Source organism: Lissotriton helveticus, chromosome 8 (assembly GCF_964261635.1).
Source record: "Lissotriton helveticus chromosome 8, aLisHel1.1, whole genome shotgun sequence".
Lineage (NCBI taxonomy): Eukaryota > Metazoa > Chordata > Amphibia > Caudata > Salamandridae > Lissotriton > Lissotriton helveticus.
In genome coordinates, this window is record NC_136069.1 from 1,543,056,627 (window position 1) to 1,543,079,861 (window position 23,235).

The 23,235-nt window shown below is 43.8% G+C and overlaps 19 non-coding genes across 19 annotated transcripts; all 19 read right to left on the bottom strand.

Annotated features, from left to right (window-relative positions):
• Positions 1–629: 629 nt before the first annotated feature.
• TRNAL-AAG (transfer RNA leucine (anticodon AAG)) lies at positions 630–712 on the bottom strand. Its single transcript has one exon. It is a non-coding gene; the product is annotated as a tRNA-Leu (tRNA).
• A 904-nt stretch (positions 713–1,616) lies between these two features.
• Positions 1,617–1,699, bottom strand: TRNAL-UAG (transfer RNA leucine (anticodon UAG)). Its single transcript has one exon. It is a non-coding gene; the product is annotated as a tRNA-Leu (tRNA).
• A 1,026-nt stretch (positions 1,700–2,725) lies between these two features.
• TRNAL-AAG (transfer RNA leucine (anticodon AAG)) lies at positions 2,726–2,808 on the bottom strand. The gene has a single exon. It is a non-coding gene; the product is annotated as a tRNA-Leu (tRNA).
• A 189-nt stretch (positions 2,809–2,997) lies between these two features.
• TRNAL-CAG (transfer RNA leucine (anticodon CAG)) lies at positions 2,998–3,080 on the bottom strand. Its single transcript has one exon. It is a non-coding gene; the product is annotated as a tRNA-Leu (tRNA).
• A 632-nt stretch (positions 3,081–3,712) lies between these two features.
• TRNAL-UAG (transfer RNA leucine (anticodon UAG)) lies at positions 3,713–3,795 on the bottom strand. Its single transcript has one exon. It is a non-coding gene; the product is annotated as a tRNA-Leu (tRNA).
• A 1,029-nt stretch (positions 3,796–4,824) lies between these two features.
• Positions 4,825–4,907, bottom strand: TRNAL-AAG (transfer RNA leucine (anticodon AAG)). The gene has a single exon. It is a non-coding gene; the product is annotated as a tRNA-Leu (tRNA).
• A 904-nt stretch (positions 4,908–5,811) lies between these two features.
• TRNAL-UAG (transfer RNA leucine (anticodon UAG)) lies at positions 5,812–5,894 on the bottom strand. Its single transcript has one exon. It is a non-coding gene; the product is annotated as a tRNA-Leu (tRNA).
• A 1,025-nt stretch (positions 5,895–6,919) lies between these two features.
• On the bottom strand, positions 6,920–7,002 carry TRNAL-AAG (transfer RNA leucine (anticodon AAG)). The gene has a single exon. It is a non-coding gene; the product is annotated as a tRNA-Leu (tRNA).
• Positions 7,003–7,191: 189 nt separating this feature from the next.
• TRNAL-CAG (transfer RNA leucine (anticodon CAG)) lies at positions 7,192–7,274 on the bottom strand. The gene has a single exon. It is a non-coding gene; the product is annotated as a tRNA-Leu (tRNA).
• A 632-nt stretch (positions 7,275–7,906) lies between these two features.
• TRNAL-UAG (transfer RNA leucine (anticodon UAG)) lies at positions 7,907–7,989 on the bottom strand. The gene has a single exon. It is a non-coding gene; the product is annotated as a tRNA-Leu (tRNA).
• Positions 7,990–9,019: 1,030 nt separating this feature from the next.
• TRNAL-AAG (transfer RNA leucine (anticodon AAG)) lies at positions 9,020–9,102 on the bottom strand. Its single transcript has one exon. It is a non-coding gene; the product is annotated as a tRNA-Leu (tRNA).
• Positions 9,103–10,006: 904 nt separating this feature from the next.
• On the bottom strand, positions 10,007–10,089 carry TRNAL-UAG (transfer RNA leucine (anticodon UAG)). The gene has a single exon. It is a non-coding gene; the product is annotated as a tRNA-Leu (tRNA).
• A 1,013-nt stretch (positions 10,090–11,102) lies between these two features.
• TRNAL-AAG (transfer RNA leucine (anticodon AAG)) lies at positions 11,103–11,185 on the bottom strand. The gene has a single exon. It is a non-coding gene; the product is annotated as a tRNA-Leu (tRNA).
• Positions 11,186–11,374: 189 nt separating this feature from the next.
• On the bottom strand, positions 11,375–11,457 carry TRNAL-CAG (transfer RNA leucine (anticodon CAG)). Its single transcript has one exon. It is a non-coding gene; the product is annotated as a tRNA-Leu (tRNA).
• A 632-nt stretch (positions 11,458–12,089) lies between these two features.
• On the bottom strand, positions 12,090–12,172 carry TRNAL-UAG (transfer RNA leucine (anticodon UAG)). The gene has a single exon. It is a non-coding gene; the product is annotated as a tRNA-Leu (tRNA).
• A 2,013-nt stretch (positions 12,173–14,185) lies between these two features.
• Positions 14,186–14,268, bottom strand: TRNAL-UAG (transfer RNA leucine (anticodon UAG)). Its single transcript has one exon. It is a non-coding gene; the product is annotated as a tRNA-Leu (tRNA).
• A 1,025-nt stretch (positions 14,269–15,293) lies between these two features.
• Positions 15,294–15,376, bottom strand: TRNAL-AAG (transfer RNA leucine (anticodon AAG)). Its single transcript has one exon. It is a non-coding gene; the product is annotated as a tRNA-Leu (tRNA).
• Positions 15,377–15,565: 189 nt separating this feature from the next.
• On the bottom strand, positions 15,566–15,648 carry TRNAL-CAG (transfer RNA leucine (anticodon CAG)). Its single transcript has one exon. It is a non-coding gene; the product is annotated as a tRNA-Leu (tRNA).
• Positions 15,649–16,280: 632 nt separating this feature from the next.
• On the bottom strand, positions 16,281–16,363 carry TRNAL-UAG (transfer RNA leucine (anticodon UAG)). The gene has a single exon. It is a non-coding gene; the product is annotated as a tRNA-Leu (tRNA).
• Positions 16,364–23,235: the final 6,872 nt, after the last annotated feature.

A 23,235-nucleotide genomic window follows, 5' to 3' on the forward strand; every position in this document is an offset into this window, starting at 1 on the left:
TGTCCCTAGCAAGGAACGTCTGAGCACATCCATTCTTTTGCTCTCTAGCCCCTGGCTTGGGACTCACCCTCACTGGCTGAGGAGTGAAGTTCTGCATACCAACGTTGCATAGAAGGTATGTTTGTGATTGGTTTGAGATGGGTGGGAGGTCAAGAGCAGGGAAAAACAAGTCACTTTCACTTCTAGTCTCCTCTTCTATGCCTACCTGCCGTTCACTCACTCTGTCTTTGTTTCATTCTCTCCTTCCTCAACACCCCATCTCACTCACTCACTCGCTCTATCATTTGTGCTCTTTACCCTTGCTCTTCATTTCATAGTGGAAACATCTCTTGAATGGATCATTAGAAAATGAGGTTACATAAAATTAAAAATCTACTTATTGGAAACCAAAAATATCACAAGACTGAATGTAAGCCATTTCTTCAATAAAAGGGATTTTTTAGGCACCCCCCAAAAAACACATAAAACACCACTAGTGCTAGAAGAATAATATAAGAGCTTGAAGACAGAATTGGGCAAATTCATTTGCAGTTGAAACTGAAGTTTGGTACTTATTCAGATATTTTATGCACTGCCAATTTTTAGCTGAGATTCTGAAGGAACGCAGAGACAAAATGGACTTAAAGTTTTGTCAGAAGTGGGATTCGAACCCACGCCTCCAGGAGAGACTGCGGCCTTAACACAGCGCCTTAGACCACTCGGCCATCCTGACCACATGTTGCTTGTTCATCTACATAGCGAGAAAGATAGTGTGAACAAAAAAAACACACATCTTAGGCCATAAGTGGCTATAGAAAGAAAAAAACTCACTGCACTTTTCCAAAAAGACAACCATATAAGCCCATGTGAGGGAAATGATCTGATTTTCTCCCTCAAGAAAAAAGAAGATTAAACACAGGTTTGTCAGAAGTGGGATTTGAACCCACGCCTCCAGAAGAGACTGCGACCTGAATGCAGCGCCTTAGACCACTCGGCCATCTTGACTTGCATTTCCAGCACCTTCCACAAGCCAGACAGCCATGCAAGTTTGGTACCAAAAAGGCATGCCCTCAATTTATTTATCCCATTATAAGCATTTCCAACAGATCTTTGAACAATCCATACAGAGCAGTACCTATGAAGAACTCTTTAGACCTTTAAAGCGTACAAAGAGAAAGTGCTATTCACCAGCCACTTGAACGGCCCAAAGCTGCTTTGAAATTGAGTCAACAGCCACATCTTGGCTGACTAAAGCAAATTCAACAAGGGAGCTCAATGTCACAACATAGGGTGGAATACGCAAATCTAAGCAGCCCCTGATCACAGCCCTGAGGACATTGCTGTAAGTGTGCTGGAGTACAGCTGTCTACCAGGTGCTTGGCATTCTTCCAAATTTGCATGGCCTGTCTGGCAAGGGAATACAAGAGCATGACTCTTCTAGATGAGCTCTTACATGGGTCCTAAGCTCATTTGGTAAGGATTGCACTTTATCAGCAAGACTTTGTACAACAGAAATATATGAGAAACCCAAGCTCTCTTGACTAGACGAGGACGGAATAACGTCCCAGGTGAAGACGAACAGATGCAACTTCCATCAGATGTTATCCTGATGAAGAAGATTATATCTCCAAAAGTCATTTCAGAAGTGGGATTCGAACCCACGCCTCCAGAGGAGACTGCAGCCTAAACACAGCACCTTAGACCACTCGGCCATCCTGACAGCGAAGAGTCCTAAGAAATGTATAAAAGTCACTCATAAATTTCTGCGTCCATGCAAGCTTGAAATAATTTCAACCTTCAAACACAAGGTGCAACTTTTTGCACAGGACAATATACACAGAAGATCACATATGAAAGCATTTCATTTCACAGGTGTACTGTTTTTATGCTTTTAGAATAACTTATAACTCTCACCAGCTATTTAGGGTTCTGTATCCTACTCACAAAATTATCTTGCCTGCGACCTCTCTCTTTATACACAAACAACTACTGCTCAGGAAGTAGGAAGGCAGAAGGTGGGGCAGTTTATGCAAATTTATGCTGTCAATGTGCCTTGCAGATTCATGCAGAATTTCTAGATCCTTGCTGGAAACAAGAGAGCAGGCCTTGTTTCAGATCAACTGTCCCTAGCAAGGAACGTCTGAGCACATCCATTCTTTTGCTCTCTAGCCCCTGGCTTGGGACTCACCCTCACTGGCTGAGGAGTGAAGTTCTGCATACCAACGTTGCATAGAAGGTATGTTTGTGATTGGTTTGAGATGGGTGTGAGGTCAAGAGCAGGGAAAAGCAAGTCACCTTCACTTCTAGTCTCCTCTTCTATGCCTACCTGCCGTTCTCTCACTCTGTCTTTGTTTCATTCTCTCCTTCCTCAACACCCCATCTCACTCACTGGCTCTATCATTTGTGCTCTTTCCCCTTGCTCTTCATTTCATAGTGGAAACATCTCTTGAATGGATCATTAGAAAATGAGGTTACATAAAATTAAAAATCTACTTATTGGAAACCAAAAATATCACAAAACTGAATGTAAGCCATTTCTTCAATAAAAGGGATTTTTTAGGCACCCCCCAAAAAACACATAAAACACCACTAGTGCTAGAAGAATATTATACGAGCTTGAGGACAGAATTGGGCAAATTCATTTGCAGTTGAAACTGAAGTTTGGTACTTATTCAGATATTATATGCACTGCCAATTTTTAGCTGAGATTCTGAAGGAACGCAGAGACAAAATGGACTTAAAGTTTTGTCAGAAGTGGGATTCGAACCCACGCCTCCAGGAGAGACTGCGGCCTTAACGCAGCGCCTTAGACCACTCGGCCATCATGACCACATGTTGCTTGTTCATCTACATAGTGAGAAAGATAGTGTGAACAAAAAAAACACACATCTTAGGCCATGAGTGGCTATAGCAAGAAAAAAACTCACTGCAGTTTTCCAAAAAGACAACCATATAAGCCCACGTGAGGGAAATGATCTGATTTTCTCCCTCAAGAAAAAAGAAGATTAAACACAGGTTTGTCAGAAGTGGGATTTGAACCCACGCCTCCAGAAGAGACTGCGACCTGACCGCAGCGCCTTAGACCACTCGGCCATCCTGACTTGCGTTTGCAGCACCTTCCACAAGCCAGACAGCCATGCAAGTGGGGTACCGAAAAGGCATGCCCTCAATTTATTTATCCCATTATAAGCATTTCCAACAGATCTTTGAACAATCCATACAGAGCAGTACCTATGAAGAACTCTTTAGACCTTTAATGAGTACAAAGATAAAGTGCTATTCACCAGCCACTTGAACGGCCCAAAGCTGCTTTGAAATTGAGTCAATAGCCACATCTTGGCTGACTAAAGCAAATTCAACAAGGGATCTCAATGTCACAACATAGGGTGGAATTCGCAAATCTAAGCAGCCCCTGATCACTGCCCTGAGGAAATTGCTGTAAGTGTGCTGGAGTCCAGCTGTCTACCAGGTGCTTGGCATTCTTCCAAATTTGTATGGCCTGTCTGGCCAGGGAATACAAGAGAATGACTCTTCTAGATGAGCTCTTACATGGGTCATAAGCTCATTTGGTAAGGATTGCACTTTATCATTAAGACTTTGTACAACAGAAATATATGAGAAACCCAAGCTCTCTTGACTAGACGAGGACAGAATAACGTCCCAGGTGAAGACAAACAGAAGCAACTTCCATCAGATGTTATCCTGATGAAGAAGATTATATCTCCAAAAGTCATTTCAGAAGTGGGATTTGAACCCATGCCTCCAGAGGAGACTGCGGCCTAAACACAGCGCCTTAGACCACTCGGCCATCCTGACAGTGAAGAGTCCTAAGAAATGTATAAAAGTCACTCAGAAATTTCTGCGTCCATGCAAGCTTGAAATAATTTCAACCTTCAAACACAAGGTGCAACTTTTTGCACAGGACAATAAACACAGAAGATCACATATGAAAGCATTTCATTTCACAGGTGTACTGTTTTTATGCTTTTAGAATAACTTATACCTCTCACCAGCTTTTTAGGGTTCTGTATCCTACTCACAAAATTACCTTGCCTGCGACCTTTCTCTCTATACACAAACAACTACTGCTCAGGAAGTAGGAAGGCAGAAGGTGGGGCAGTTTATGCAAATTTATGCTGTCAATGTGCCTTGCACATTCATGCAGAATTTCTAGATCCTTGCTGGAAACAAGAGAGCAGGCCTTGTTTCAGATCAACTGTCCCTAGCAAGGAACGTCTGAGCACATCCATTCTTTTGCTCTCTAGCCCCTGGCTTGGGACTCACCCTCACTGGCTGAGGAGTGAAGTTCTGCATACCAACGTTGCATAGAAGGTATGTTTGTGATTGGTTTGAGATGGGTGGGAGGTCAAGAGCAGGGAAAAGCAAGTCACTTCCACTTCTAGTCTCCTCTTCTATGCCTACCTGCCGTTCACTCACTCTGTCTTTGTTTCATTCTCTCCTTCCTCAACACCCCATCTCACTCACTCACTCGCTCTATCATTTGTGCTCTTTACCCTTGCTCTTCATTTCATAGTGGAAACATCTCTTGAATGGATCGTTAGAAAATGAGGTTACATAAAATTAAAAATCTACTTATTGGAAACCAAAAATATCACAAGACTGAATGTAAGCCATTTCTTCAATAAAAGGGATTTTTTAGGCACCCCCCAAAAACACATAAAACACCACTAGTGCTAGAAGAATAATATAAGAGCTTGAAGACAGAATTGGGCAAATTCATTTGCAGTTGAAACTGAAGTTTGGTACTTATTCAGATATTTTATGCACTGCCAATTTTTAGCTGAGATTCTGAAGGAACGCAGAGACAAAATGGACTTAAAGTTTTGTCAGAAGTGGGATTCGAACCCACGCCTCCAGGAGAGACTGCAGACTTAACACAGCGCCTTAGACCACTCGGCCATCCTGACCACATGTTGCTTGTTCATCTACATAGCGAGAAAGATAGTGTGAACAAAAAAAACACACATCTTAGGCCATAAGTGGCTATAGAAAGAAAAAAACTCACTGCACTTTTCCAAAAAGACAACCATATAAGCCCATGTGAGGGAAATGATCTGATTTTCTCCCTCAAGAAAAAAGAAGATTAAACACAGGTTTGTCAGAAGTGGGATTTGAACCCACGCCTCCAGAAGAGACTGCGACCTGAATGCAGCGCCTTAGACCACTCGGCCATCTTGACTTGCATTTCCAGCACCTTCCACAAGCCAGACAGCCATGCAAGTTTGGTACCAAAAAGGCATGCCCTCAATTTATTTATCCCATTATAAGCATTTCCAACAGATCTTTGAACAATCCATACAGAGCAGTACCTATGAAGAACTCTTTAGACCTTTAAAGCGTACAAAGAGAAAGTGCTATTCACCAGCCACTTGAACGGCCCAAAGCTGCTTTGAAATTGAGTCAACAGCCACATCTTGGCTGACTAAAGCAAATTCAACAAGGGAGCTCAATGTCACAACATAGGGTGGAATACGCAAATCTAAGCAGCCCCTGATCACAGCCCTGAGGACATTGCTGTAAGTGTGCTGGAGTACAGCTGTCTACCAGGTGCTTGGCATTCTTCCAAATTTGCATGGCCTGTCTGGCCAGGGAATACAAGAGCATGACTCTTCTAGATGAGCTCTTACATGGGCCCTAAGCTCATTTGGTAAGGATTGCACTTTATCAGCAAGACTTTGTACAACAGAAATATATGAGAAACCCAAGCTCTCTTGACTAGACGAGGACGGAATAACGTCCCAGGTGAAGACGAACAGATGCAACTTCCATCAGATGTTATCCTGATGAAGAAGATTATAGCTCCAAAAGTCATTTCAGAAGTGGGATTCGAACCCACGCCTCCAGAGGAGACTGCAGCCTAAACACAGCACCTTAGACCACTCGGCCATCCTGACAGTGAAGAGTCCTAAGAAATGTATAAAAGTCACTCATAAATTTCTGCGTCCATGCAAGCTTGAAATAATTTCAACCTTCAAACACAAGGTGCAACTTTTTGCACAGGACAATAAACACAGAAGATCACATATGAAAGCATTTCATTTCACAGGTGTACTGTTTTTATGCTTTTAGAATAACTTATACCTCTCACCAGCTATTTAGGGTTCTGTATCCTACTCACAAAATTATCTTGCCTGCGACCTCTCTCTTTATACACAAACAACTACTGCTCAGGAAGTAGGAAGGCAGAAGGTGGGGCAGTTTATGCAAATTTATGCTGTCAATGTGCCTTGCACATTCATGCAGAATTTCTAGATCCTTGCTGGAAACAAGAGAGCAGGCCTTGTTTCAGATCAACTGTCCCTAGCAAGGAACGTCTGAGCACATCCATTCTTTTGCTCTCTAGCCCCTGGCTTGGGACTCACCCTCACTGGCTGAGGAGTGAAGTTCTGCATACCAACGTTGCATAGAAGGTATGTTTGTGATTGGTTTGAGATGGGTGGGAGGTCAAGAGCAGGGAAAAGCAAGTCACTTTCACTTCTAGTCTCCTCTTCTATGCCTACCTGCCGTTCACTCACTCTGTCTTTGTTTCATTCTCTCCTTCCTCAACACCCCATCTCACTCACTCGCTCTATCATTTGTGCTCTTTCCCCTTGCTCTTCATTTCATAGTGGAAACATCTCTTGAATGGATCATTAGAAAATGAGGTTACATAAAATTAAAAATCTACTTATTGGAAACCAAAAATATCACAAGACTGAATGTAAGCCATTTCTTCAATAAAAGGGATTTTTTAGGCACCCCCCAAAAAACACATAAAACACCACTAGTGCTAGAAGAATATTATAAGAGCTTGAAGACAGAATTGGGCAAATTCATTTGCAGTTGAAATTGAAGTTTGGTACTTATTCAGATATTATATGCACTGCCAATTTTTAGCGGAGATTCTGAAGGAACGCAGAGACAAATGGACTTAAAGTTTTGTCAGAAGTGGGATTCGAACCCACACCTCCAGGAGAGACTGCGGCCTTAACGCAGCGCCTTAGACCACTCGGCCATCCTGACCACATGTTGCTTGTCCATCTACATAGTGAGAAAGATAGTGTGAACAAAAAAAACACACATCTTAGGCCATAAGTGGCTATAGCAAGAAAAAAACTCACTGCACTTTTCCAAAAAGACAACCATATAAGCCCATGTGAGGGAAATGATCTGATTTTCTCCCTCAAGAAAAAAGAAGATTAAACACAGGTTTGTCAGAAGTGGGATTTGAACCCACGCCTCCAGAAGAGACTGCGACCTGAACGCAGCGCCTTAGACCACTCGGCCATCCTGACTTGCATTTGCAGCACCTTCCACAAGCCAGACAGCCATGCAAGTTTGGTACCGAAAAGGCATGCCCTCAATTTATTTATCCCATTATAAGCATTTCCAACAGATCTTTGAACAATCCATACAGAGCAGTACCTATGAAGAACTCTTTAGACCTTTAAAGCGTACAAAGAGAAAGTGCTATTCACCAGCCACTTGAACGGCCCAAAGCTGCTTTGAAATTGAGTCAACAGCCACATCTTGGCTGACTAAAGCAAATTCAACAAGGGAGCTCAATGTCACAACATAGGGTGGAATACGCAAATCTAAGCAGCCCCTGATCACAGCCCTGAGGACATTGCTGTAAGTGTGCTGGAGTACAGCTGTCTACCAGGTGCTTGGCATTCTTCCAAATTTGCATGGCCTGTCTGGCAAGGGAATACAAGAGCATGACTCTTCTAGATGAGCTCTTACATGGGTCCTAAGCTCATTTGGTAAGGATTGCACTTTATCAGCAAGACTTTGTACAACAGAAATATATGAGAAACCCAAGCTCTCTTGACTAGACGAGGACGGAATAACGTCCCAGGTGAAGACGAACAGATGCAACTTCCATCAGATGTTATCCTGATGAGGAAGATTATATCTCCAAAAGTCATTTCAGAAGTGGGATTCGAACCCACGCCTCCAGAGGAGACTGCAGCCTAAACACAGCACCTTAGACCACTCGGCCATCCTGACAGTGAAGAGTCCTAAGAAATGTATAAAAGTCACTCATACATTTCTGCGTCCATGCAAGCTTGAAATAATTTCAACCTTCAAACACAAGGTGCAACTTTTTGCACAGGACAATATACACAGAAGATCACATATGAAAGCATTTCATTTCACAGGTGTACTGTTTTTATGCTTTTAGAATAACTTATAACTCTCACCAGCTATTTAGGGTTCTGTATCCTACTCACAAAATTATCTTGCCTGCGACCTCTCTCTTTATACACAAACAACTACTGCTCAGGAAGTAGGAAGGCAGAAGGTGGGGCAGTTTATGCAAATTTATGCTGTCAATGTGCCTTGCAGATTTATGCAGAATTTCTAGATCCTTGCTGGAAACAAGAGAGCAGGCCTTGTTTCAGATCAACTGTCCCTAGCAAGGAACGTCTGAGCACATCCATTCTTTTGCTCTCTAGCCCCTGGCTTGGGACTCACCCTCACTGGCTGAGGAGTGAAGTTCTGCATACCAACGTTGCATAGAAGGTATGTTTGTGATTGGTTTGAGATGGGTGGGAGGTCAAGAGCAGGGAAAAGCAAGTCACTTTCACTTCTAGTCTCCTCTTCTATGCCTACCTGCCGTTCACTCACTCTGTCTTTGTTTCATTCTCTCCTTCCTCAACACCCCATCTCACTCACTCACTCGCTCTATCATTTGTGCTCTTTACCCTTGCTCTTCATTTCATAGTGGAAACATCTCTTGAATGGATCGTTAGAAAATGAGGTTACATAAAATTAAAAATCTACTTATTGGAAACCAAAAATATCACAAGACTGAATGTAAGCCATTTCTTCAATAAAAGGGATTTTTTAGGCACCCCCCAAAAAACACATAAAACACCACTAGTGCTAGAAGAATAATATAAGAGCTTGAAGACAGAATTGGGCAAATTCATTTGCAGTTGAAACTGAAGTTTGGTACTTATTCAGATATTTTATGCACTGCCAATTTTTAGCTGAGATTCTGAAGGAACGCAGAGACAAAATGGACTTAAAGTTTTGTCAGAAGTGGGATTCGAACCCACGCCTCCAGGAGAGACTGCAGACTTAACACAGCGCCTTAGACCACTCGGCCATCCTGACCACATGTTGCTTGTTCATCTACATAGCGAGAAAGATAGTGTGAACAAAAAAAACACACATCTTAGGCCATAAGTGGCTATAGAAAGAAAAAAACTCACTGCACTTTTCCAAAAAGACAACCATATAAGCCCATGTGAGGGAAATGATCTGATTTTCTCCCTCAAGAAAAAAGAAGATTAAACACAGGTTTGTCAGAAGTGGGATTTGAACCCACGCCTCCAGAAGAGACTGCGACCTGAATGCAGCGCCTTAGACCACTCGGCCATCTTGACTTGCATTTCCAGCACCTTCCACAAGCCAGACAGCCATGCAAGTTTGGTACCAAAAAGGCATGCCCTCAATTTATTTATCCCATTATAAGCATTTCCAACAGATCTTTGAACAATCCATACAGAGCAGTACCTATGAAGAACTCTTTAGACCTTTAAAGCGTACAAAGAGAAAGTGCTATTCACCAGCCACTTGAACGGCCCAAAGCTGCTTTGAAATTGAGTCAACAGCCACATCTTGGCTGACTAAAGCAAATTCAACAAGGGAGCTCAATGTCACAACATAGGGTGGAATACGCAAATCTAAGCAGCCCCTGATCACAGCCCTGAGGACATTGCTGTAAGTGTGCTGGAGTACAGCTGTCTACCAGGTGCTTGGCATTCTTCCAAATTTGCATGGCCTGTCTGGCCAGGGAATACAAGAGCATGACTCTTCTAGATGAGCTCTTACATGGGCCCTAAGCTCATTTGGTAAGGATTGCACTTTATCAGCAAGACTTTGTACAACAGAAATATATGAGAAACCCAAGCTCTCTTGACTAGACGAGGACGGAATAACGTCCCAGGTGAAGACGAACAGATGCAACTTCCATCAGATGTTATCCTGATGAAGAAGATTATATCTCCAAAAGTCATTTCAGAAGTGGGATTCGAACCCACGCCTCCAGAGGAGACTGCAGCCTAAACACAGCACCTTAGACCACTCGGCCATCCTGACAGTGAAGAGTCCTAAGAAATGTATAAAAGTCACTCAGAAATTTCTGCGTCCATGCAAGCTTGAAATAATTTCAACCTTCAAACACAAGGTGCAACTTTTTGCACAGGACAATAAACACAGAAGATCACATATGAAAGCATTTCATTTCACAGGTGTACTGTTTTTATGCTTTTAGAATAACTTATACCTCTCACCAGCTATTTAGGGTTCTGTATCCTACTCACAAAATTATCTTGCCTGCGACCTCTCTCTTTATACACAAACAACTACTGCTCAGGAAGTAGGAAGGCAGAAGGTGGGGCAGTTTATGCAAATTTATGCTGTCAATGTGCCTTGCACATTCATGCAGAATTTCTAGATCCTTGCTGGAAACAAGAGAGCAGGCCTTGTTTCAGATCAACTGTCCCTAGCAAGGAACGTCTGAGCACATCCATTCTTTTGCTCTCTAGCCCCTGGCTTGGGACTCACCCTCACTGGCTGAGGAGTGAAGTTCTGCATACCAACGTTGCATAGAAGGTATGTTTGTGATTGGTTTGAGATGGGTGGGAGGTCAAGAGCAGGGAAAAGCAAGTCACTTTCACTTCTAGTCTCCTCTTCTATGCCTACCTGCCGTTCACTCACTCTGTCTTTGTTTCATTCTCTCCTTCCTCAACACCCCATCTCACTCACTCGCTCTATCATTTGTGCTCTTTCCCCTTGCTCTTCATTTCATAGTGGAAACATCTCTTGAATGGATCATTAGAAAATGAGGTTACATAAAATTAAAAATCTACTTATTGGAAACCAAAAATATCACAAGACTGAATGTAAGCCATTTCTTCAATAAAAGGGATTTTTTAGGCACCCCCCAAAAAACACATAAAACACCACTAGTGCTAGAAGAATATTATAAGAGCTTGAAGACAGAATTGGGCAAATTCATTTGCAGTTTGGTACTTATTCAGATATTATATGCACTGCCAATTTTTAGCGGAGATTCTGAAGGAACGCAGAGACAAATGGACTTAAAGTTTTGTCAGAAGTGGGATTCGAACCCACACCTCCAGGAGAGACTGCGGCCTTAACGCAGCGCCTTAGACCACTCGGCCATCCTGACCACATGTTGCTTGTCCATCTACATAGTGAGAAAGATAGTGTGAACAAAAAAAACACACATCTTAGGCCATAAGTGGCTATAGCAAGAAAAAAACTCACTGCACTTTTCCAAAAAGACAACCATATAAGCCCATGTGAGGGAAATGATCTGATTTTCTCCCTCAAGAAAAAAGAAGATTAAACACAGGTTTGTCAGAAGTGGGATTTGAACCCACGCCTCCAGAAGAGACTGCGACCTGAACGCAGCGCCTTAGACCACTCGGCCATCCTGACTTGCATTTGCAGCACCTTCCACAAGCCAGACAGCCATGCAAGTTTGGTACCGAAAAGGCATGCCCTCAATTTATTTATCCCATTATAAGCATTTCCAACAGATCTTTGAACAATCCATACAGAGCAGTACCTATGAAGAACTCTTTAGACCTTTAAAGCGTACAAAGAGAAAGTGCTATTCACCAGCCACTTGAACGGCCCAAAGCTGCTTTGAAATTGAGTCAACAGCCACATCTTGGCTGACTAAAGCAAATTCAACAAGGGAGCTCAATGTCACAACATAGGGTGGAATACGCAAATCTAAGCAGCCCCTGATCACAGCCCTGAGGACATTGCTGTAAGTGTGCTGGAGTACAGCTGTCTACCAGGTGCTTGGCATTCTTCCAAATTTGCATGGCCTGTCTGGAAAGGGAATACAAGAGCATGACTCTTCTAGATGAGCTCTTACATGGGTCCTAAGCTCATTTGGTAAGGATTGCACTTTATCAGCAAGACTTTGTACAACAGAAATATATGAGAAACCCAAGCTCTCTTGACTAGACGAGGACGGAATAACGTCCCAGGTGAAGACGAACAGATGCAACTTCCATCAGATGTTATCCTGATGAGGAAGATTATATCTCCAAAAGTCATTTCAGAAGTGGGATTCGAACCCACGCCTCCAGAGGAGACTGCAGCCTAAACACAGCACCTTAGACCACTCGGCCATCCTGACAGTGAAGAGTCCTAAGAAATGTATAAAAGTCACTCATACATTTCTGCGTCCATGCAAGCTTGAAATAATTTCAACCTTCAAACACAAGGTGCAACTTTTTGCACAGGACAATATACACAGAAGATCACATATGAAAGCATTTCATTTCACAGGTGTACTGTTTTTATGCTTTTAGAATAACTTATAACTCTCACCAGCTATTTAGGGTTCTGTATCCTACTCACAAAATTATCTTGCCTGCGACCTCTCTCTTTATACACAAACAACTACTGCTCAGGAAGTAGGAAGGCAGAAGGTGGGGCAGTTTATGCAAATTTATGCTGTCAATGTGCCTTGCAGATTCATGCAGAATTTCTAGATCCTTGCTGGAAACAAGAGAGCAGGCCTTGTTTCAGATCAACTGTCCCTAGCAAGGAACGTCTGAGCACATCCATTCTTTTGCTCTCTAGCCCCTGGCTTGGGACTCACCCTCACTGGCTGAGGAGTGAAGTTCTGCATACCAACGTTGCATAGAAGGTATGTTTGTGATTGGTTTGAGATGGGTGTGAGGTCAAGAGCAGGGAAAAGCAAGTCACCTTCACTTCTAGTCTCCTCTTCTATGCCTACCTGCCGTTCTCTCACTCTGTCTTTGTTTCATTCTCTCCTTCCTCAACACCCCATCTCACTCACTGGCTCTATCATTTGTGCTCTTTCCCCTTGCTCTTCATTTCATAGTGGAAACATCTCTTGAATGGATCATTAGAAAATGAGGTTACATAAAATTAAAAATCTACTTATTGGAAACCAAAAATATCACAAAACTGAATGTAAGCCATTTCTTCAATAAAAGGGATTTTTTAGGCACCCCCCAAAAAACACATAAAACACCACTAGTGCTAGAAGAATATTATACGAGCTTGAGGACAGAATTGGGCAAATTCATTTGCAGTTGAAACTGAAGTTTGGTACTTATTCAGATATTATATGCACTGCCAATTTTTAGCTGAGATTCTGAAGGAACGCAGAGACAAAATGGACTTAAAGTTTTGTCAGAAGTGGGATTCGAACCCACGCCTCCAGGAGAGACTGCGGCCTTAACGCAGCGCCTTAGACCACTCGGCCGTCATGACCACATGTTGCTTGTTCATCTACATAGTGAGAAAGATAGTGTGAACAAAAAAAACACACATCTTAGGCCATGAGTGGCTATAGCAAGAAAAAAACTCACTGCAGTTTTCCAAAAAGACAACCATATAAGCCCACGTGAGGGAAATGATCTGATTTTCTCCCTCAAGAAAAAAGAAGATTAAACACAGGTTTGTCAGAAGTGGTATTTGAACCCACGCCTCCAGAAGAGACTGCGACCTGACCGCAGCGCCTTAGACCACTCGGCCATCCTGACTTGCGTTTGCAGCACCTTCCACAAGCCAGACAGCCATGCAAGTGGGGTACCGAAAAGGCATGCCCTCAATTTATTTATCCCATTATAAGCATTTCCAACAGATCTTTGAACAATCCATACAGAGCAGTACCTATGAAGAACTCTTTAGACCTTTTATGAGTACAAAGATAAAGTGCTATTCACCAGCCACTTGAACGGCCCAAAGCTGCTTTGAAATTGAGTCAATAGCCACATCTTGGCTGACTAAAGCAAATTCAACAAGGGATCTCAATGTCACAACATAGGGTGGAATTCGCAAATCTAAGCAGCCCCTGATCACTGCCCTGAGGAAATTGCTGTAAGTGTGCTGGAGTCCAGCTGTCTACCAGGTGCTTGGCATTCTTCCAAATTTGTATGGCCTGTCTGGCCAGGGAATACAAGAGAATGACTCTTCTAGATGAGCTCTTACATGGGTCATAAGCTCATTTGGTAAGGATTGCACTTTATCAGCAAGACTTTGTACAACAGAAATATATGAGAAACCCAAGCTCTCTTGACTAGACGAGGACGGAATAACGTCCCAGGTGAAGACGAACAGATGCAACTTCCATCAGATGTTATCCTGATGAAGAAGATTATATCTCCAAAAGTCATTTCAGAAGTGGGATTCGAACCCACGCCTCCAGAGGAGACTGCAGCCTAAACACAGCACCTTAGACCACTCGGCCATCCTGACAGTGAAGAGTCCTAAGAAATGTATAAAAGTCACTCATAAATTTCTGCGTCCATGCAAGCTTGAAATAATTTCAACCTTCAAACACAAGGTGCAACTTTTTGCACAGGACAATAAACACAGAAGATCACATATGAAAGCATTTCATTTCACAGGTGTACTGTTTTTATGCTTTTAGAATAACTTATACCTCTCACCAGCTATTTAGGGTTCTGTATCCTACTCACAAAATTATCTTGCCTGCGACCTCTCTCTTTATACACAAACAACTACTGCTCAGGAAGTAGGAAGGCAGAAGGTGGGGCAGTTTATGCAAATTTATGCTGTCAATGTGCCTTGCACATTCATGCAGAATTTCTAGATCCTTGCTGGAAACAAGAGAGCAGGCCTTGTTTCAGATCAACTGTCCCTAGCAAGGAACGTCTGAGCACATCCATTCTTTTGCTCTCTAGCCCCTGGCTTGGGACTCACCCTCACTGGCTGAGGAGTGAAGTTCTGCATACCAACGTTGCATAGAAGGTATGTTTGTGATTGGTTTGAGATGGGTGGGAGGTCAAGAGCAGGGAAAAGCAAGTCACTTTCACTTCTAGTCTCCTCTTCTATGCCTACCTGCCGTTCACTCACTCTGTCTTTGTTTCATTCTCTCCTTCCTCAACACCCCATCTCACTCACTCGCTCTATCATTTGTGCTCTTTCCCCTTGCTCTTCATTTCATAGTGGAAACATCTCTTGAATGGATCATTAGAAAATGAGGTTACATAAAATTAAAAATCTACTTATTGGAAACCAAAAATATCACAAGACTGAATGTAAGCCATTTCTTCAATAAAAGGGATTTTTTAGGCACCCCCCAAAAAACACATAAAACACCACTAGTGCTAGAAGAATATTATAAGAGCTTGAAGACAGAATTGGGCAAATTCATTTGCAGTTGAAATTGAAGTTTGGTACTTATTCAGATATTATATGCACTGCCAATTTTTAGCGGAGATTCTGAAGGAACGCAGAGACAAATGGACTTAAAGTTTTGTCAGAAGTGGGATTCGAACCCACACCTCCAGGAGAGACTGCGGCCTTAACGCAGCGCCTTAGACCACTCGGCCATCCTGACCACATGTTGCTTGTCCATCTACATAGTGAGTAAGATAGTGTGAACAAAAAAAACACACATCTTAGGCCATAAGTGGCTATAGCAAGAAAAAAACTCACTGCACTTTTCCAAAAAGACAACCATATAAGCCCATGTGAGGGAAATGATCTGATTTTCTCCCTCAAGAAAAAAGAAGATTAAACACAGGTTTGTCAGAAGTGGGATTTGAACCCACGCCTCCAGAAGAGACTGCGACCTGAACGCAGCGCCTTAGACCACTCGGCCATCCTGACTTGCATTTGCAGCACCTTCCACAAGCCAGACAGCCATGCAAGTTTGGTACCGAAAAGGCATGCCCTCAATTTATTTATCCCATTATAAGCATTTCCAACAGATCTTTGAACAATCCATACAGAGCAGTACCTATGAAGAACTCTTTAGACCTTTAAAGCGTACAAAGAGAAAGTGCTATTCACCAGCCACTTGAACGGCCCAAAGCTGCTTTGAAATTGAGTCAACAGCCACATCTTGGCTGACTAAAGCAAATTCAACAAGGGAGCTCAATGTCACAACATAGGGTGGAATACGCAAATCTAAGCAGCCCCTGATCACAGCCCTGAGGACATTGCTGTAAGTGTGCTGGAGTACAGCTGTCTACCAGGTGCTTGGCATTCTTCCAAATTTGCATGGCCTGTCTGGAAAGGGAATACAAGAGCATGACTCTTCTAGATGAGCTCTTACATGGGTCCTAAGCTCATTTGGTAAGGATTGCACTTTATCAGCAAGACTTTGTACAACAGAAATATATGAGAAACCCAAGCTCTCTTGACTAGACGAGGACGGAATAACGTCCCAGGTGAAGACGAACAGATGCAACTTCCATCAGATGTTATCCTGATGAGGAAGATTATATCTCCAAAAGTCATTTCAGAAGTGGGATTCGAACCCACGCCTCCAGAGGAGACTGCAGCCTAAACACAGCACCTTAGACCACTCGGCCATCCTGACAGTGAAGAGTCCTAAGAAATGTATAAAAGTCACTCATACATTTCTGCGTCCATGCAAGCTTGAAATAATTTCAACCTTCAAACACAAGGTGCAACTTTTTGCACAGGACAATATACACAGAAGATCACATATGAAAGCATTTCATTTCACAGGTGTACTGTTTTTATGCTTTTAGAATAACTTATAACTCTCACCAGCTATTTAGGGTTCTGTATCCTACTCACAAAATTATCTTGCCTGCGACCTCTCTCTTTATACACAAACAACTACTGCTCAGGAAGTAGGAAGGCAGAAGGTGGGGCAGTTTATGCAAATTTATGCTGTCAATGTGCCTTGCAGATTCATGCAGAATTTCTAGATCCTTGCTGGAAACAAGAGAGCAGGCCTTGTTTCAGATCAACTGTCCCTAGCAAGGAACGTCTGAGCACATCCATTCTTTTGCTCTCTAGCCCCTGGCTTGGGACTCACCCTCACTGGCTGAGGAGTGAAGTTCTGCATACCAACGTTGTGGAAGGGCGAGATTTTGATCGATACCTTATCACTATTGATCTAAACCCCGATCTGGTCGACTGAACCTTTGTTGCCTGTCATTGAGGGAAGAAAGTGCATCTCTTACCAAGCTAGTTCACCCAATAAAGGACTCCGCTCCAAAAGATCACAAACAACTTCTAGCTTTCAAAAGTTTATTGTAAGGTTAGGATAAGCTGCAAATACAGGCATCTCAGAATGAGATTCACGAGATACACAGGTCCAACTACATACATGTGCTCTCTGAAAGCCCTCAGACGAGCAACGGAAATTACCAGCACAAGTTCTAAGAGTAATAAAGCTATCAGCATTGACGCATATTGAGATCTCTCCTTCATTTAAGTTGGAGGAAAACACACAGGTTAGGCTGTCCCTACCCTGCTCTAGATGGTATCCCTACTTAACCAAGTCTCAACCTAACAAAAGGTGTCAGCAGTGAATGACCCCCAAGGGAAGTCACTCACTCTTAGTCTCTTGGTGAAAACCTATAGTTCTCCAGTCATGACCCCTCTCTGCCTACCCATCCGCTCTCTAAAGGGTCCTCAGGCATCTGCTCTAACTCCACCCAGGGGTGCTGTCCCTAATACAAAACAGTCAACAACATTTGAGACGCCCCTCGTGAGACGCCCCTCACGTGGTGTAGCTTCTGGCTTTTTCCATGCTGCTTTGTATTGGGCCTCATACGTTGGAGTTGACCTTGCTTCTCAGACTCTTCTCCGGCCCGCTGATACCCCTTAAAACATTCCGGAACCCTCCTCCATGTCTGGGCCGTCTTCTGAACAGACCTCTATTCATATTATTTATAATTGGATCCCCCCTTTTCTCTTGCAGACAGACATCTGCAGCCAAGATCCCAACTCTCATAGACTTCCAAAAAGTTTCGCAACATTTCTCGGCCCAGACCAGTACGTGTAAATCAATGTTAAAACATTTCAGGCCTACAGCATTTCTCATAATAATTATAGCATTCAACTTCTTCATTAATTAAAGCATGTTAATACTCTTATTCTATTATTCAGTAAACACATCTATACATCATGGCCCATTAATGCAATGACCAAAACATTAGTGCAATCTATGTCGTGAAAAGAAACACCTTCCCCTTCCCTTCTAGCTCTGGCCCTGAGGCCTACCACATTCTGCGTTTAACCACATGCCATCTTACATTTTAGCAGCTACACGACATGGATTCAGGAATAATCACATCTAATAACATCATATAGTGTCACACATTTCTGTATTAGTTCCACTTCTACTTAAATCTCTACATTAGCTATACATTCAGAATATAATTGCAGATACTACTAGCACTCATGGCATTTCTCCTCATGATTTGTGCTTACTACGGGTAAGTGTGATGCACTCATACATTTAGGTCAGTTTGCGCTCTCTCAGTTCCCCCCTTTGATGACCTCTCGGGGTCATCACTAACAATTAAACTGCAGTTATTGCTAGCATAACTTGTCTCTGCGTTTCCAGAGCCCTCAGACTCCTGTACTGATTATCTTGTATGGCAGCCAATCTCTGCAGCTGCTCTCTTTGGGCCCTTGCTGACCTTTTTGCTCTGTACCATTTGAATACCCTCACCAATCCCCACAATATGATCCCACAGGTCAATATTATGATGATAGGTTTTAGTATATACCACACAAAGCTTTTGCCTAGGGTGGAGATCCACCCTCCAACTTCACTCATTCCGTGGCCCACCTTTTCCCAGACATTTTCTCTACTCAAGTCTTCGATCTCCTTGTGAATATCAGTTATGTTCCTAATAACTTTCTCAAGGGGCTTTGAATTGTCTGGAATGTAAGTACAACATTCCTGGACCTTCAAAGCCTTACAGACTCCGCCCTCTTTTGCTAGTAGGACGTCTAACGCAAGACGGTTCTGAAGAACCATAGCCCTTATCGATTGCATCTCTCCTTCTACCAGCATTAAGGACTGAGCAGTGCTGGCAGACAACCTGTCGACGACTGTTGCCAGTCGTCTAATTTTAACATCATTAAGGATTAGTCCCAAAAGAGGGAACACAGCTCCAAAGACATCTCCAACCATTTCTGCATCTCCTATATCTCTCCTTCCCCTCGATGATGTCTTGCCCTCGATGATCTCTAAGTCTTGTGCATGATATATTTTGGGGAAGACAATTGCTAGGTAACATGATCCATACCAGTTGTCAGGTAGTCTCACGTAGGCATTTCTTCCACATACAAAATACACATTTGGAATCACTTGCATTCCCTTCAGGAAATCTTTAGTATAGTACTCTATATTGAAAGCATGTTCACAGCTGACTTCTCCCACGTATACATTTTCGTAATACGTTTTGGCTCGGTGAAGACATAGCTTTCCTCTCTGCGTCTTATCTAAAGCTATTGGACCACTACTACCCTTTCTCTTGTGTGCCTTCTCTTCCTCGGTCCAATCTGTTTTCCATTGTCCTGATTTTTTCAAAATCTTTTGTCTCCTGTAACGATCATCCACCTGCCCTATGAATTTCTTCTCGACTTCTGACACTTTGCATGTCAGGTTATTTCTACGGGCATGTGAAGTATCTAAGGTAATCCAAGGAATGAAGAACTTGGCCAATCTGTCTTCACTTTTCCAGTAGTCCCATTTGTTCATCTGCTTATAATTTGGGACTTCTGGCAACACTGAATCATAATTGGAGAAATAGTATTCAAAACTATCTCTCCCATAAAATATACTAAGCAATAAGCTACATGTAATGCCATATGTCAGCGGGAGGTGATGATATCTAATGCCTTCATCTACAGACGCCGGCAACTGCATGCAGACGTAACAGTCCTTAACCTCCATGGCATCCACGTATTCATATAAGAGTTTAGCATAAGCATTTGACCTAAAGTCTCCTTGGGACTCATCTACGTGTAACCTGCGGGCTTCTGCAGCTAATAACGCTTTCTCTTGAGTGTTTTCCCTTTTCTCACCAGCAACAGTGGGTGTAAGCGTTTCTACAGATTTCACATCAGTTACCTTCGCCTCTTCCTCATGTCCCTTTACATAAGAAATTGTTACCACTAAAGCTATTAATATTATCACTCCTACTATTAGTGTACCTATTATACATTTAGCTCTGCGGTTCTGGGTGCCGGCTTCCATTTCGTCAGACAATATGGCTCTCTCTTATCTTGGCACAAAGTTCTTTTCTTCTCGTTCCTTTACAGTCTCTTTTTACTCTTTTTGTCTTTAGAATCCACACAACTGGAAGCTGACAACCTTCTTCGCAAAGGTCCTTTAACAGTTCAATAAAGACAACCCTAGCCCTTCTCCATCAACTCAAGGGAAGGTCCCTAATATTCTCTGCTTCCTGGGCGCTAGGTAATCTTCTTTTTTCTGCTCGCTTTATTTACAAAGTCCTTTAAGCATCTACTATCAGGTTTGTGCCTGCAGCTTCGATAGCAAAGTTCAGTATTTCCAAACGAAGATTGTGCTCTTCATGGGCTGTTATCGTTGTACCAAAGTCGGGGAATTGCAATTCTGAGAGAAACATGTGTTTTAACTTGCTGAGGCGGGGAGGTCTGGGGAGCATGAATGTTAGTGACCCTTCTTGTTCGACTCCGGGTACCAACAGTCGTATTTCCACGGTGACGATGGGCTCAGAACTGGACACCACCACCGCTCGGATCCTCCCTGTCTCCTGTTTCAAAGACATTTGTCGCCAGATATGTCCACTCAGGGGTGGAGTATCTTCTGCTAGGCACACGCACTCTTCTTGACCTTCTTCGGTCCGGTGCTTCAGCGCCCTGAGCACCTTCTTCCGGGTCTGAGTCTTCTGATATCGGAGGAAGGGTTATCTCTGGAGTTGACCTCAGGCTAGAGCTCCTTCTTTGCGGCCAATTAGCTTCTCCACGTGCCCTTCTACTCCTTCTCCTTCTTGTCTGTTCTCGCTCTCTGTCAGACTTGTCAGTGTCTGACTCGTACTCCCAGCTACTTTCTCCTTCTGTAGCGTCGTCTGTTTCGCTGTTGTACTGACCGTCCTCAGCTTGGTCAGACTCGTTCCCTGCTTCCGCTGGCACCTCTACAGCTTGGCTAGCCCCCTCTATGGCTTCTCGGTCCTCTGCTGGACGTCTATCCGAGAGAGGAGCTGTTTCTTCCAGAGGTGCTGGAACCCTTCGCGTATGTGACGCGTGGATCCAATTGGGCAGGCCTCCCACCTTCACAGCCGTGTTCGCGATCAGGATGATCTGGAAGGGCCCACGCCAACGAACATCCAGGCAGCTTCTTCTCACATGTTTTTTCACCAGGACCCAGTCCCCAGGATACAGGTCATGGCACGGGCCCTGGCACGATGGAACCTCGGCAGCCTGCACCTGAAGGGACACAGAATGAATGGCGTCAGACAGCCCCTTACAATAGTCCAGGATCATATCATCTGTGATATTTAACAGTGCAGTAGTTGGGACAGATGGCAGCCTCATTGCTCTCCCCATTAACACCTCATGTGGTGACAACCCCGTTCTTCTGTCTGGGGTACTACGAAGGCTCATGAGGACCAATGGCAGGGCGTCAGGCCAACTCAGGGTCGTTGAGGAACACACTTTTGCAATTCTGGCTTTGATCGTGCCATTGATCTGCTCCACAATTCCTGAGGCTTCTGGTCGGTAACTGCAATGCAATTTCTGATCTATGTTCAGAGCCGCACAAATCATCTTCACAAGCTCGCTGTTGAAATGCGTTCCCCTATCTGATTCCAAAGAGGCCGGCACCCCGAAGCGCGGAATGAGTTCCCTAAGCAGTAACTTGGCCACTGTGAGGGTGTCGCACCTACGTGTAGGGTATGCCTCAACCCATCTGGAGAATACACAAACAACCACCAGGACATAGCGGAGGCGGTTGCACCTCGGCATTTCAATGAAATCTATCTGCATTCGATTGAATGGACCTCCAGACCTTCCTATGTGGCTTAGTGCAACTGGTGTTCTTTTCCCTACGTTCAGCTGCTGACAGGTCACACAACGCTGGCACACTGCTTCTGCTGCTATTCTAAACTTAGGATTGTACCAGGTCTGTCTAAACACTCTCAGCATAGCGTCTCTCCCTAGGTGTACGGGACCATGTATGTGTCTGGCCATTGGGCTCACCATCTCATTGGGCAACACTGCTCTGCCATCTGCTGAGACCCAAAAATGGGACTCACCCACTACACATCCTGCCTTTTCCCATGTTTCTTTTTCAAAATCAGGAGCATTTTCTTGCATGGTTGTCAGTTCGTCCCAAGTATCAACAGTTTCCAATATCATGGCTAATTCAGTCCTTACATTTATTCCACCCACTTCCACCTCTGTGAAAGAGTACCCTTGTTCCGCGCAATACCGCGCGACTTCGTCGGCATATCTATTGCCTTGCGAGACGAAGTCCACATTTCTGGTATGTGCGGTGCACTTTACAACTGCGATACCTGCTGGACATTGCAACGCCTCTAACAACAGGCGCACAAACTCTCCATTGCGAATGGGAGAGCCTGAAGAGGTCATGAACCCTCTTTGAGACCATAACTGCCCGTAATCATGAACCACCCCATAACCATATTGGCTGTCGGTGTATATGGTGACTCGAATTTGATTGCTTGCCAAGCAAGCACGTGTCAAGGCAATAATCTCGGCTACCTGAGCGGAGTGTACTCCTTCCAGGCACCCAGCTTCTACAACTCCAGTAATTGTACAAACAGCGTAAGCTGCTCTCAACTGCCCAACTTCGTCTCTTACACATGAGCCATCGACAAAGAAAATTTCGTCTGGGTCGGTCAGTGGCTCATCTACGATGTCGGGTCTGGGTTTGGTGCATAGTTCAGTCACATCGAGGCAGTCATGGTCTGTACATTCATCATCATCCTCGATATCATTTGGGAGTGGCATCAAGGTGGCAGGGTTCAAAACAGAGCATCTCCTGAGGGTCACATTCTCTGCAGCAAGAATAACTTGCTCATAGCGCGTGAGCCTGCTGTTGGTCAGATGCTGTGTTTTGGTCCTGGTCATCAACAGTTCAACAGAATGGGGCACGCACACCTCTAACGGGTGCCCCATGACGATATTTTCACATCTCTCAATGCTGACACCCGTTGCAGCAACGGATTTGAAACATCCGGGCAACGCTGCGGCTACTGGGTCTAAAGTAGCCGAGAAATAAGCAACTGGTCTACGGGCATTCCCATGGATTTGGACTAACACAGACAACGCGCAACCTTCTCTCTCACAACAGTAAAGCAAAAATGGTTTATTGTAATCAGGCATTCCCAATGCCGGAGCACGACACAGGTCCTCTCGCAGCTGTAGGAATGCCATCAAACAGTCTTTGTCCCATGGTACCGGATCGCTCACCTC